This window comes from Patiria miniata, unplaced genomic scaffold (assembly GCF_015706575.1).
Source record: "Patiria miniata isolate m_02_andy unplaced genomic scaffold, ASM1570657v1 HiC_scaffold_3, whole genome shotgun sequence".
Classification (NCBI taxonomy): domain Eukaryota; kingdom Metazoa; phylum Echinodermata; class Asteroidea; order Valvatida; family Asterinidae; genus Patiria; species Patiria miniata.
In genome coordinates, this window is record NW_024037069.1 from 31,091,397 (window position 1) to 31,103,722 (window position 12,326).

The 12,326-nt window shown below is 37.0% G+C and overlaps 1 long non-coding RNA gene across 1 annotated transcript; it reads right to left on the minus strand.

Annotated features, from left to right (window-relative positions):
- Positions 1-423: 423 nt before the first annotated feature.
- Positions 424-10,246, minus strand: LOC119738716. The gene is made up of 4 exons (XR_005272494.1): positions 10,069-10,246; positions 8,620-8,678; positions 985-1,073; positions 424-513 (listed from the first exon to the last, which is right to left on the minus strand). It is a non-coding gene; the product is annotated as an uncharacterized LOC119738716 (long non-coding RNA).
- Positions 10,247-12,326: the final 2,080 nt, after the last annotated feature.

A 12,326-nucleotide genomic window follows, 5' to 3' on the forward strand; every position in this document is an offset into this window, starting at 1 on the left:
GACTAGTGAAAAGGGGTGCTGACTAGTGAAAAGGCTTGCTGACTAGTGAAAAGGCGTGCTGACTAGTGAAAAAGGCGTGCTGACTAGTGAAAAGGGGTGCTGACTAGTGAAAAGGCGTGCCAACTAGTGAAAAGGCGTTCCGACTAGTGAAAAGGCGTGCTGACTAGTGAAAAGGCGTGCTGACTAGTGAAAAGGCGTGCCGACTAGTGAAAAGGCGTGCCGACTAGTGAAAAGGCGTGCTGACTAGTGAAAAGGCGTGCTGACTAGTAAAAAGGCGTGCTGACTAGTGAAAAGGCGTGCTGACTAGTAAAAAGGCGTGCCGGACTACATTAGTCCCACTGGCTAGTGGGAAAAAACAAATTAAAGGGCGAACCCTGTTATGGAGCCAGCTACTAGATGGATTCTGTCCTCTCTCACCTTGACAATCCATTCCATCTCCAGTGAAGCCAGCATTGCATGTACAGTTTTCAGCCATACATGTTGCATCTTGATGGCAAGGTGCACAGGTCTGAGCTGTATAAGTACAGGTAACACAAAAATATTATTGATAAAGACATCATGATTGTTTACAGACCAGATCATCTTTTAGTAATCTCCTGCTGTGACACCCAGTTTAATATTGCCTTTAAGTCCTACGAAAGTTTGTTTGACAGACAGAGTGGCCATGAAAATATTACAACATTAATTAAAAATTAAGTTACAGGACTACATACTGAATGTTCTGTGACAACATATTACTTCAAACACAAATCAAAATATCAACATATTTTTTGGTGCTGTTGGTCACAATAAAGTCTTGTACCGGGTACATATGTTAATGTTTATTTAGTTTGAAGTTTACTACATGCATGACATGTACATGTATGGTGACTTTTCTTTTTTTTATGTACATTTTCATCATACATGTGTACAAGGATACAATGTATCTACTCAAAGTACCAGTATACTATGTACAAATCATGAAGATCGAAGACATCCTCTTACCATTGCATAAAAGGGGGATAATTGATAACCCCAGAAGCAGCCACATCAGTGCCATGACTGCGAACTTGCTTTCCAGTTTGAATGGGGATCTGTGACAAAAATGACATGATTCCAATAAACTTCTTCAACTACAGCTTCAAAGATTTAATTATCATGACATTCAATTGAACATGTTGAATGTGTTCGTTATTTGGCATGAAAGAGGGCAATTCCACACCAAAGTGGACATGACACCAACAAATTTAAATACATGTGACTTAAACAAATTTGGCATCAAATGAAAGCTAAAAGTCTATATTTTCAAGATTTTCATCTTTAAATCCTAAAAATGTGATTAAAAGTGATATGAAAGTATTCTACCAATACACACACAAAAATATGTACTAATGCCATCAGTTTCTGTCATGAGAAAGTATTGGCCTTGAAAAACTGACTGAAACTTGTTTTTAATGTTTTGCGTAATTTGTTTCGCTTCAGTGACTTCTAATATTTCAGCCTTCAAAAATGTCCTTCCGTTACCGAAAAAATACATATTTTTAATTTATTTTTTAAAACTTGCAGTATGAATGCATTGAAAGTTATTGTGCAAAGCAAGTTTAGGTAGGCCTTCAATATGACATTATAACTGACACTGCTGTACTTCTCGTTTTTTAATTACAATTAATTAAATCACGTCTTTCCGTTACCAAATTGGTAACGGAAGGACGGTAACGGAAGGACAAATCGTATTTTTATCAAATGTTACAACATTTGTGCTCATGTTTGAAAAAAGACAATCACTGCAAATACATGCATGTATAATGAGCATTGAAAGGACATTCATGTGACCCACCTTCACAAAAGAGGGATAAGCAGGGCAAGGTGTTTATTACAAAGGATGGCACAGGCATGTACAATATGTACAATGTATATGTACATATATGCCAATGTACCGTACATGTACCAGTACTTGTTCATGTATGGAGTTGTTGCAGAAAATCAAATCATAAAGTTGCTGCCACCAGCATTCATGGACAATAGAGAAAGATACAATTTCTGTGAAGCCATTCCAGAAGCAAATTAAGTCAAAAATGAGATGGAAGAAAGTACCGGTACCGTAGTTTGGGGCACTTTCCTTCAATTTACATGTGTAAGACATGTGAGGTGCAATCTTTGACAAATTATGCCCAAGTTAACAACTTCAGTTTGGATGTTTATTTATTTTATGGTAGGGCCTACTACTCTAAATCATTGTAATTTGATTTCAAACATTGAATTTAGAGTTCAATTAAAAGCAACACCTAAAAGCATAATGATTCTGAAGCCATCAGTTCTACCAGTAGATGTTTTTACCTTGTACATGTAGGCTGGTTGCCCCCCCCCCCCCCCACTCTTTATGTAAACCACTGAACCTACCGGTATTATTATTAAAAGTTGTTGGTGAACATGTAACCAATATACTCAAGTGTTCAAATACTGTGTATTATACTTTTAAGGATTGAGGTGATAGGTTTGAAGTTCATTTCTGTAGTTGTCTTGTGTTCGTGAATGATTTGTTTTTGGTTGTTTTCATTTTTCTTTTGTTATCATTAATTAGCAGGCTTCTATCTTTATCTCAATAGTTTTTTGGGTATAATTATTTATGCCAGGTCTGCATATTGTTGATTTCACATTCAGCTACACATTTCAGCAATTTGTTTCACTTGTATAATTAGTGTAAATTCACATTTTGTTCATGCTATAATTGAGTAAACCTTTTGTCCTTCCGTTACCGTCCTTCCGTTACCAAATTATAATCCACTTAAAACGTTGTAATTATATTACCGAAACACTTAAAGTCAAATGAAAGGTGGTATAGTATAGATAAAGCTTCAGGGATTCAATTTCCTAACTTTAAAATATAATTGCCCCATAAAATTCACAGAGTTTACGCAAAATGCGAGTAAGTTGGAAAACCCTTGTCCGTTTTACCGTCCTTCCGTTACCGACCTCATTAATATTCATAATTCATAAACGGGAGGCATTCATGCCCCCCAAAAGTGTGGAAATTGAAGGTAGCATTATAGCAATACAATTGATTTTGTTTGCTGTAACTATTAACAGTGTCTGTGATATACACATTTGAAATTTTGTTTAATGAGTGAAAACATCCTTCCGTTACTGTGGAATTGCCCAAGAGCGAACAATTTTGAAGTGGGAAAAAAAATGTTGCAACCTGACGCCTCTTCCTCGATTGTGTACAATGTCTATGGAGAGTCAAGAAAATTTTCTTATTTCCTAACAAAATCGGAAATGTTTCTCAGTCCCAGATTCATGTCTTATCATCATTTTTGCAATGAATAACATTCATTGAGATGATGTATTAAGAAAAAAGTGGCGTCAGGTTGCAACATTTTTTCCTTGGAGTATTTAGTCAAATGAAGTATTACAGAAGATTAACATACCTCCATATGAAATATGATGATAAGGCTACCTTTGCAGGAAAACAAAAATAAGTCGGCATGTGTTGGGCCTACATTTAGTCATAAAAAACACAAATTTTACGTCCTCTGTATGTACACATACATCCATACTCTTATTTTCAACAAATGTTGAAACATGTAATATGATAAAACTGTCCATGATTATGCACATACATGTACATGTACACGAACACATACTGTACATGTATGTACTGCGTTCATGTTCAATTTGTATTTTTATCGAAGTTACTTCCTTGTGTTTGCGTGGATTTCAATGCTTTCAAAAGCAAAACCCAAGCCACAGCCAGACATAATTGTACAAACTTGCACTCTGTATTATAAAGGGCAGCTCCACCCATTGTTATGCTTGATTCATTTTAATAACTGAACCATGCACACTCTAGCTGCGCAGTTCCCCAAGTCACGTTCACATGAAGCACCACATTTCTATGGAATTTGTTACGGCCAAAAAAAAAAATTTCTGCTTCTGATTACATGGCATTCTAAAATAGGGTACAGTACGTAGGGAAATTCTTGTTTGGCTAATTTTTGTGTACAATCTATTGGAGGCGTCTGCGTGTAGTCAAGGGTAAAAAGGTAGAAATTGATGGCTTTTGGTGTTTTTTCCCCTCATTTTTCCCATAAAAATATTAGGGGAGGGGCTCTCAAAATAGGGAAGGTAGGGAAACCGGAAGCAAAACTTGTGTGTGCCTAATTCAAAACAAATGTTGAACTCAACTCAGAACAAAACTTACATGTAGTACAGATGAAAAGTGCTTTTCAAAAGTTATTTTCATTTCAAGGTATACGGGATCATTTGCTTTTCATGCATTTTGTCCATTCAAATAATAACGCCGCTCAGAATCCAAAGAAGGAAGTGGATAATAAATGTTACACTTAAGAAAACAGAGAAAACAATGCAAAACCTTTTGATCACGAAACACGATTTCATCAACTACACTCTTTATTTCCATACAAACAGTCAATTGACTGATCACTGGAAATCACTTACATTTCTCGATTTCTTCATGTTCTTCTAAATGACAGCAAGCCAGATGAAATAATTTCAAGGTGTACTTACATGTAGAAAAAGCACGATCTGCTTTTTAAAAATGATTTGGTAGATTGCTTTTAAGATTAATTGCAAATAATCCCATGCATGTAAATGTATGCCTTTTTTTAATCTTCACCACTTATTTAGGTACAATATAATTATGTATCCGTACCATCCTAAACTCTTCAATGAATCCTCCAAAATGATTAAAATGATAAGAAATTCCGACACTGACACATTCTATTTATTTTATGAAACATACACTAACAGAAATGTTCCCTTTCCAAACAAATATCAGAATTGTTAGACCTTCAGTACACAAACTGGTGTTGACATAGCGCCAATCTTGGTACAAGACACAATCTAAAGGCTCTCAGAACTTAAATTACTACACATGTACGGTACTTCCCTAATATTAAGCCATAGATCCTTTCTGGAGGATAGGAAAGGAGGAAGTAATTCATTTTAAACTGTTTCAAGAAAATGTACACAAAAAAAAGATAAAGATGCAATTTTTGAAAGATTGTGAAAATGTTTAAATGTACATATTTTGTAACCAGGAATGGGTCATTAGGAAGACTTTCCCATGGACTTGTGCACAACAGTTTTCAAAATTAAATGTGCCCTAACCCAATATTCCCTTGTCCTTTTTCCACGAATTTCGGTATGTTTACTAATTAGACCACGAGCAAAAAAAACACCTACTTGCAAGGATAAAATTTTGCCTCTAAAGAGGGCTGTGACATTAGGGAGACATGAAAATGTCTACGGGAAAAATGAGGGGAAAAAAAAAACACTCCATCATTTTGTACCTTTTACCCTTGACTACACACAGACGCCTCCATATACATGTAATCATACACAAAAAAAATTGGCCGAAAAAAAAAATTCCTACCTTCCTACCCTACTTTGGAATGCCATGTAATTGGAAACAGAACTATTTTTTTTGGGGGGGGGGGGCTAAACACATGTTTCGAAATGACTCAGTTCTCAGAAATAAATATTGTTCCTAAGATTAGAAGTATTGTTGATCGTAAACAATTGAGTGTGAACAGGTAAAATGCATTTATCAGGTCTTTAAATAAAATAAAAACTTACACAAAGGTTCCTACCCGAAGTGGTTACCATGTTATTCTCCGGGTTCAAACTTAAGGCATTCATTTTGTGTGTGAAAAGCAGGAAAATCCGGGTCGCGGAATTGGTTTTAAAAAGGTGCGTTTTTCATTTCGATAAGGAAATTCAAACAAATACCTGTAAGGTATTATCGGCAGCTGCAAAATGCACCATCATCACACCAATATGTTGTTTCCCACACAATTTTATTGAACATTCCGGTTTAGTTAAAAAAAATTTTCAATACAGAACATGTACATGTATTTATATGTTGTTTCTACTTTTAGTTAAATGGCATTTTGACACCTTTTTCATTTGTGAAAGGTTAATTACATACGTACCAGGCATGCAACTGTGAAGTCACAAAAAAGAGGAAATTTGAATCCTTCCAAGACTTTGTACAGGGTTTTTCGATTTTTAATGGCACATATGGGAAGTAAAAAAAAGAGGAAATCAGCAGATCAGCAGATCGAGGAGGCGAGGAAAAGTTGCATGCCGGATGTACATGTGTTTATAAAATACAAAAATGATTTGTGACTCACAAATTGGACTTGAATCAAATAACTCATGTCTCAGACTCAGACTTGACCCAACTGACTCGAGACCCTGACTCAGATTGACTCAAGTGTACTACAACACAGTAAACACAAAAGGTCCCCATAGGGAAATAAAAAACATTATCATGATTTACAATAATGTTCCACATCAAAGTTCACATGTCAGTATTAGACCCTATCAAGTGATAGTAAAATTACTTTCCTCCAAAATCTTTATGAATAGAATGTTTACAATTTGCACAAATTTCAAATCACATTCGACCATCTTCTACTGAAACTCTCAAACAAATAGGCCTACCGGTAAGTAGAGTTGTAACGAGTCACTGATTTTTTTGACTCGAGTCGAGTCGAGTCATTTTAAAGAAGTGACTCGAGTCGAGTCGAGTCATTAGGTCAACAAGGTCGAGTCGAGTCGAGTCACAGAGTGTGGTCGAGTCGAGTCGAGCCGAGTCAAGTATTTAGCTCGAGTCAATTCGAGTCACAAATATTTGAACACTTACTTACAATAAAAAGCAACAAACACAAGAGAGAAAGAATACAAGGCACCAGTCTATTACGGAAATCCAAAGACATAAAGTATGCTGTATGGTACCCAACCAACAGTTTCCATTGCTAGCTCACGTCACAGATAAGAAGATGTGAAACTTCGGTCTTATAACTGGTTTGGCTTCGGGTCTAGATTTTGTTGTTCGCTGATCGCTGACAACGTTAAAACCTAATTGCATTATACAAAACTGTTTCTGATTATTTAAAGGTGGGCCTGTCCGTATCCATTTTTGTGTGTGAAATTGGGACATGAATTTAGCCAGCGTTCCACCAAGAACTTCAAAATCGCCCGAAACCAATGATGAAACCACGGATTGAGAAATGCGTTTTAAGTCTGGTTCCGGGTTTAGCATTACATGCTATAGAACCACAAGGTGGGAGTCCGCGACACGGTGTATGTTTGTTGTTTCATTATGGAGGAAGGAAACAGACTGCCGCTGTATATAAACGTACATTATTCGCGAACATTAACGTGACGTGAACAAAAACTGGCAACGCGAACGGCGCAGCGTAAGTCATTGCAAATATTATTCGCAAGTAAGTTTTGCTTTTATTTTGGTACTCGAGTCTTATTAGCCTTCCTCGAGTCGAGTCGAGTCATTCTGATGAGGGACTCGAGTCGAGTCGAGTCATTTGCTCGCAGTGACTCAAGTCGAGTCGAGTCATTTACCCGTCGGGACTCGAGTCGAGTCGAGTCGCCAAAAAATGTGACTCGAGTCGGACTCGAGTCGAGTCATTGACTCGAGTCATTACAACTCTGCCGGTAAGTGAATATAATGATTAACGTTTTGAGCGAATTCACATACTGCCTTAAATTGCGTGTTCTGTGTGTTAAACACTATTTTACTTCCTGATTGTGACCAATCTTCTGAAGCTCAGTACATTTTAATAAAAAAACACCACCTCATTCACATCATGCTTTTCATGTACCAAATTATGGCATTTCCTCTAGTACATGAATTCAGGGGCATCGCCAGACCAATTTTTTTTTTTTTGGGAAGGGAGTTGACAACAAATTTGCTGACTGACCATTCGTGCTGGAAGGTAGCAAGGAATTTCAAAAATGTGCCCCAAAAATCCACAGGGGTGGGGGGGGGGGGGGGTGGGGGGAGGGCTGCGGTGTTGGAGGGGGGGGGGGTGCTGTTCAAAGCTGACAATCTTGAACGTTATACATGTACATTATATTACATGTTGTCGTAGCAAAGTTAGCAACAGACACACAATTTTGCCACCAAAAAAAGGAATTTATGGGGGGGGGGGCACAAAAAATGATCACTCCTTTGAAATTTTGTTCTTGTCCCCCTGTAATGCCCAATTGGTGAATTTCAGCTCATTTTGTGGCAACAGGTCAAATGTCGCCCAGTGATTTTTTGATCAAATATAGCATCAGTCCCAACTATAGTAATGGTCCCAACTACAGCTACATGTATGGTCCCAAGTACAGCTATGGTCCCAACTATAGTTTGGGAAGTCCCAACTATAGTTTGGATTGATGCTTGATCAAGTTCGAATTGACCTACATGTAGCTATACATGTAGGTGTTACAACGCTATAGTCATGATAGTTGTGGCAAATCAAATTACCATACATGTACTTGTACATGTTCATTGCGAATCAACATGTTTCTGTGGACATAGTGGATCTTTGATGCCCCTCAAATACTACACAGTGAATGTGGTGGGACTGTCAATAATCAATCAGTAACATCCACACATCGTTTCCACCATGTACGACCATGTTTGTTTTCAACTTTTCATCTCACTTCTTTTTGAAATAGTTTCTCAACATTTTTAGGTTTTTGTATTGAGAATATTTTTACAGTCCATTATTTGCACCTTACACAAGGAAGACTTCTTTTTTACAAAGTAGTTTTCGATATACAAAACTTTAATAATTGTAAAGTTAACTGTTCGGTGCACTGTACCTTAATGGGCTGAGCCCTCGTGACTTGTTGTCTTGCAGATTTGTCTGTTGTCAATTAATCTGAAAAAAAAATGAAAAATCTAACAAATAACAATTTAAATAACAATTCAGAAAGTAGGCGTGGGCGACTAGTCAATTTCAATAGTCACAATTAGTTGCAATAAAAAGTTGCAACTAGTCTATTATGGAAAATACATCTAAATTTATGGGTCCGCAGAGGTGCAATAATTAGCACTTAGGCCAAAAAAAAAGAAGTTCTGCTTCCGATTACATGCCTTTCAAAAATAGGATCGGTCGGTCGGAATTTTCCTTTTTTTTTTGCCATTTTTTTTAATGCAGATTTAATGGGGTATTTAATTATAGGCGAAGTTTTTAGCCTGAACTATTTCCATTGCACTACGAAAGCTATACATGAAGTGGCAACAAAGAGTGAATAAAAACTACCTTTAATTATTGTAAATAGGCCTATATTTACCTTCGATAATTTCGGAAAATAATGGAAAATTCAGGTCGTTTGCACCATATGCACAACGCTAGTCAAGACGCGGGGAGCTGGCCGAAACTCCGAGGTGTGTGATGCGTGCGTGTGTGGCGAGCGGCCCACCATGGGCCGACAGACCTGTTTTTAAGGTCAAAAATTTTGGGAAACACGCGGCATGTATCACTCCAAATACGAGTAGTGCGATCTCAAAATGAACTCTTGAACACAGAAAATACATACACAGACAAGCTAGATCAATTCTGTAAATTAACTTGCAAAAATGTTCTTTCTCCATCAGTGTTTTCTTGGCATTTTTACGATGTCGAATCCGACCAGTTGACAGTGGCCTGCACTGCTAGCGTGCTATCGGTACGGTCACATAGCTATGGACTGGTAACTGCATTTTCATCATGTCTTCAAAATTGGCCCCTGCGCGGCGCGGCGGGAACCAGTCGTCGCCACGTGATTATAGTCGCCGTGACATCGCATTGCGAAGTAGCTATTTCGCGAAGCGAATTTGTAAAAATAACTGAGGTTTCTTTGGAAAAAAAGCGAAAGGTAAGTAAGAAAACAAATAAATACAAGCATTTTTTTTATGCAAAAGGGTTGTTGAGAGGTATTTTGTGAAGACAGAAAAGACAACAAAATGGAATTTTTTGTGAAATTTCCAGATTCATTTTTACACGTTTGCGTATCAAAATTTCAACATGAAATTTCACAAAAAATATACATCTGAAAAAGGCAGCACTTTCTGATTAGCCTATAAAGAGGGTGAGTATGCTTCTAAAGCAAACAAACCCTACAAACTAAGCCTAAATGTGAAAATCAAAATTTGGCTCCGTCGACACGATTTTTGTACATGTGGATGTGTGGCCTATGTTTACGGAGGCAGTCCAGTAAATAGGCCACATTTATGGGGCTACAGTCTACACTGCGTGCCACATTAATCAAAGCTTTAAAATTACTTACCTTCCTCCTATATATAAGGGAAACAAGGATGAAATGAACTTGCCAAAGTGACAGACTTTTTACTCAGATTCACAACATGATTTACACGAAGGAAGAGATCTGGAACGGCGGTACGAACATGACGAAAGAAAAGTAACAATTTTGTCCCGGAAGTTTTCCTGCACAATACACTTCCTTATAATAGCACATTTTCAACGGCAGAGGGCCTAACGACAGAGGGCGGTATTGAGATTTTCCCCGAATAATAATATTTGTCACTACTCATGGAGATGCCCCATATGAAAATCGGACTCGTATGAAAATCGGACTCTTTTTCCCTTTTATTGGTTAAACCCTCTCACGTGACCGGTCCCAGTCGCACTCCCAAAAATCGAGATTAAAGCTTATTTCATCATAATTCATTTTCTGTTAAATCTTGTGGTGGTAATCTGATGACTTTTGGGGAGAGATTTCTATCCTAAGATGATTACCCACAAAAGTAGTTATGTTGAATGAATTAAGTCCATCGACATTTCGAGATGCCTACTCGAAGAGCTAACTTTTTATATAGGGCCCAATTTTGGCATCCAACTTTCACACACACTCGTAGCCCTGTTTACAACTGTCACTTAAAAACAAAACAAAAAAACCCTCAAGGTCATCATGCTCTAATAACAGAGAATTTGTGAGCATGCGAATCTTGATTAGGCGCATAAATTGGTCCCCGCCCAGTAGATATTAGGACCGGTTGATGCCATTGATTGGATCACCTCTGCGCGTACCGTGCGCAGAATATTTGTGAAAACGATATTTACGCATCCTTGGACGACACCTGAAAAACACGTACCGGTAGCTATCAGAAAGCCATGCATATAATTTGTATACATTAGGAGACAACCTCCCCCTCTACATGTACCGTACTGTCCCTACTACCTATAAATTTGTCCTGGACATCTACAATGGAGGGTCTCACTAATTTGACCGAAGTAGAACATTTTTGGTCTTTTTTTAATGGTATGCCGATAGATTTTAGCAAAAATACTTGTGGGGCTGCATTGCTACGAGGGACATATGGTTGGCAAAAGTTTTGCCGCACTCGTACAACAGTATTCGGAATTGGACTCGACCCAAGCGACTCGATTACTAACTGCCTTTGAATACGTTCAGAAACAATATATATATTCTTTATTTTAGCGATTCTATGTTTTCGCGAGAAAACAAATCACGGAAATATACTTTTCAATAAATAAAAAAATACCCATTACACGGTAGGTATTTACGATTTATGCAAATTTAGACTCTTTTGTACATGACGATTATGACGAATCGTTTCACACCATTTACACAGTTTAACTAACAAGGCATTCATGCCAAACGTTGCGCCGTGAGTGGTGCAAATAATATTAAATAATTAGCATAAACAACTCAGAACAATAAATTCCTTATGTACATTCCCATTAGAACTACGCAAAGCCATCAGTGAGTGATATTTAGTTCAAAATGCGCTGATACTTGGTTGCCATGGTATTAAGTTGGAGCCGGATCGGGATTTTCCCCGTGTTTTTTTTCCCAGAAGAGTTTTTGTGGGCTTTTCGCCCTTCCCGTGATCTGTAATGCATGCTTTATTATAGTTGAATGTTTAAAATATGTACCATGTACTGCTTTTCTTTAATATTTCTGCGATACATGTACCTGCATCTGTAAATAGATGTCAATTTTTGTTATGATTAATAGTTTGACAAAGTCATGGGTTGTGGAAAGACTGTACAGACCATCTTGAATCACTTCCCGTATACAATAAGATAAAAACTTAAAAGTAATCAGTTAAAGACAAAAACTTAAGGCAATCATGTAAACTGTAAAACAAAAAGGATAATATTTGAAATTTAACGTATAGAAAAGAAAAATTAAAATGTACACGGTAAAATATATAACCAACCAAAATAACAAGAAAGATAAAATAGACGTGCGAGCAAACATTACACACAATTATAAAACGTTAAAAATGTAGGCCTAAGTGAAAAAAAACCCAAAAAAACAAACAAAGGAGATAAAATAGAGATTTTATCAAACAATAACACGCAACAATAAATCGTTATAGACTCGCAAATACAATTCTGAAAGATAGAAAATAATAATATTCGATGTATGTTTTATCAATGTACTTTTCCTTATGAGTATAACCTTACTTAACATTATTAAATCATTTGTTTAAGTATGCAGGTGCCTAATGGAAACCAGCTTTTATCTGTTTGGGAATACCCTGATAAGGAAAGGAA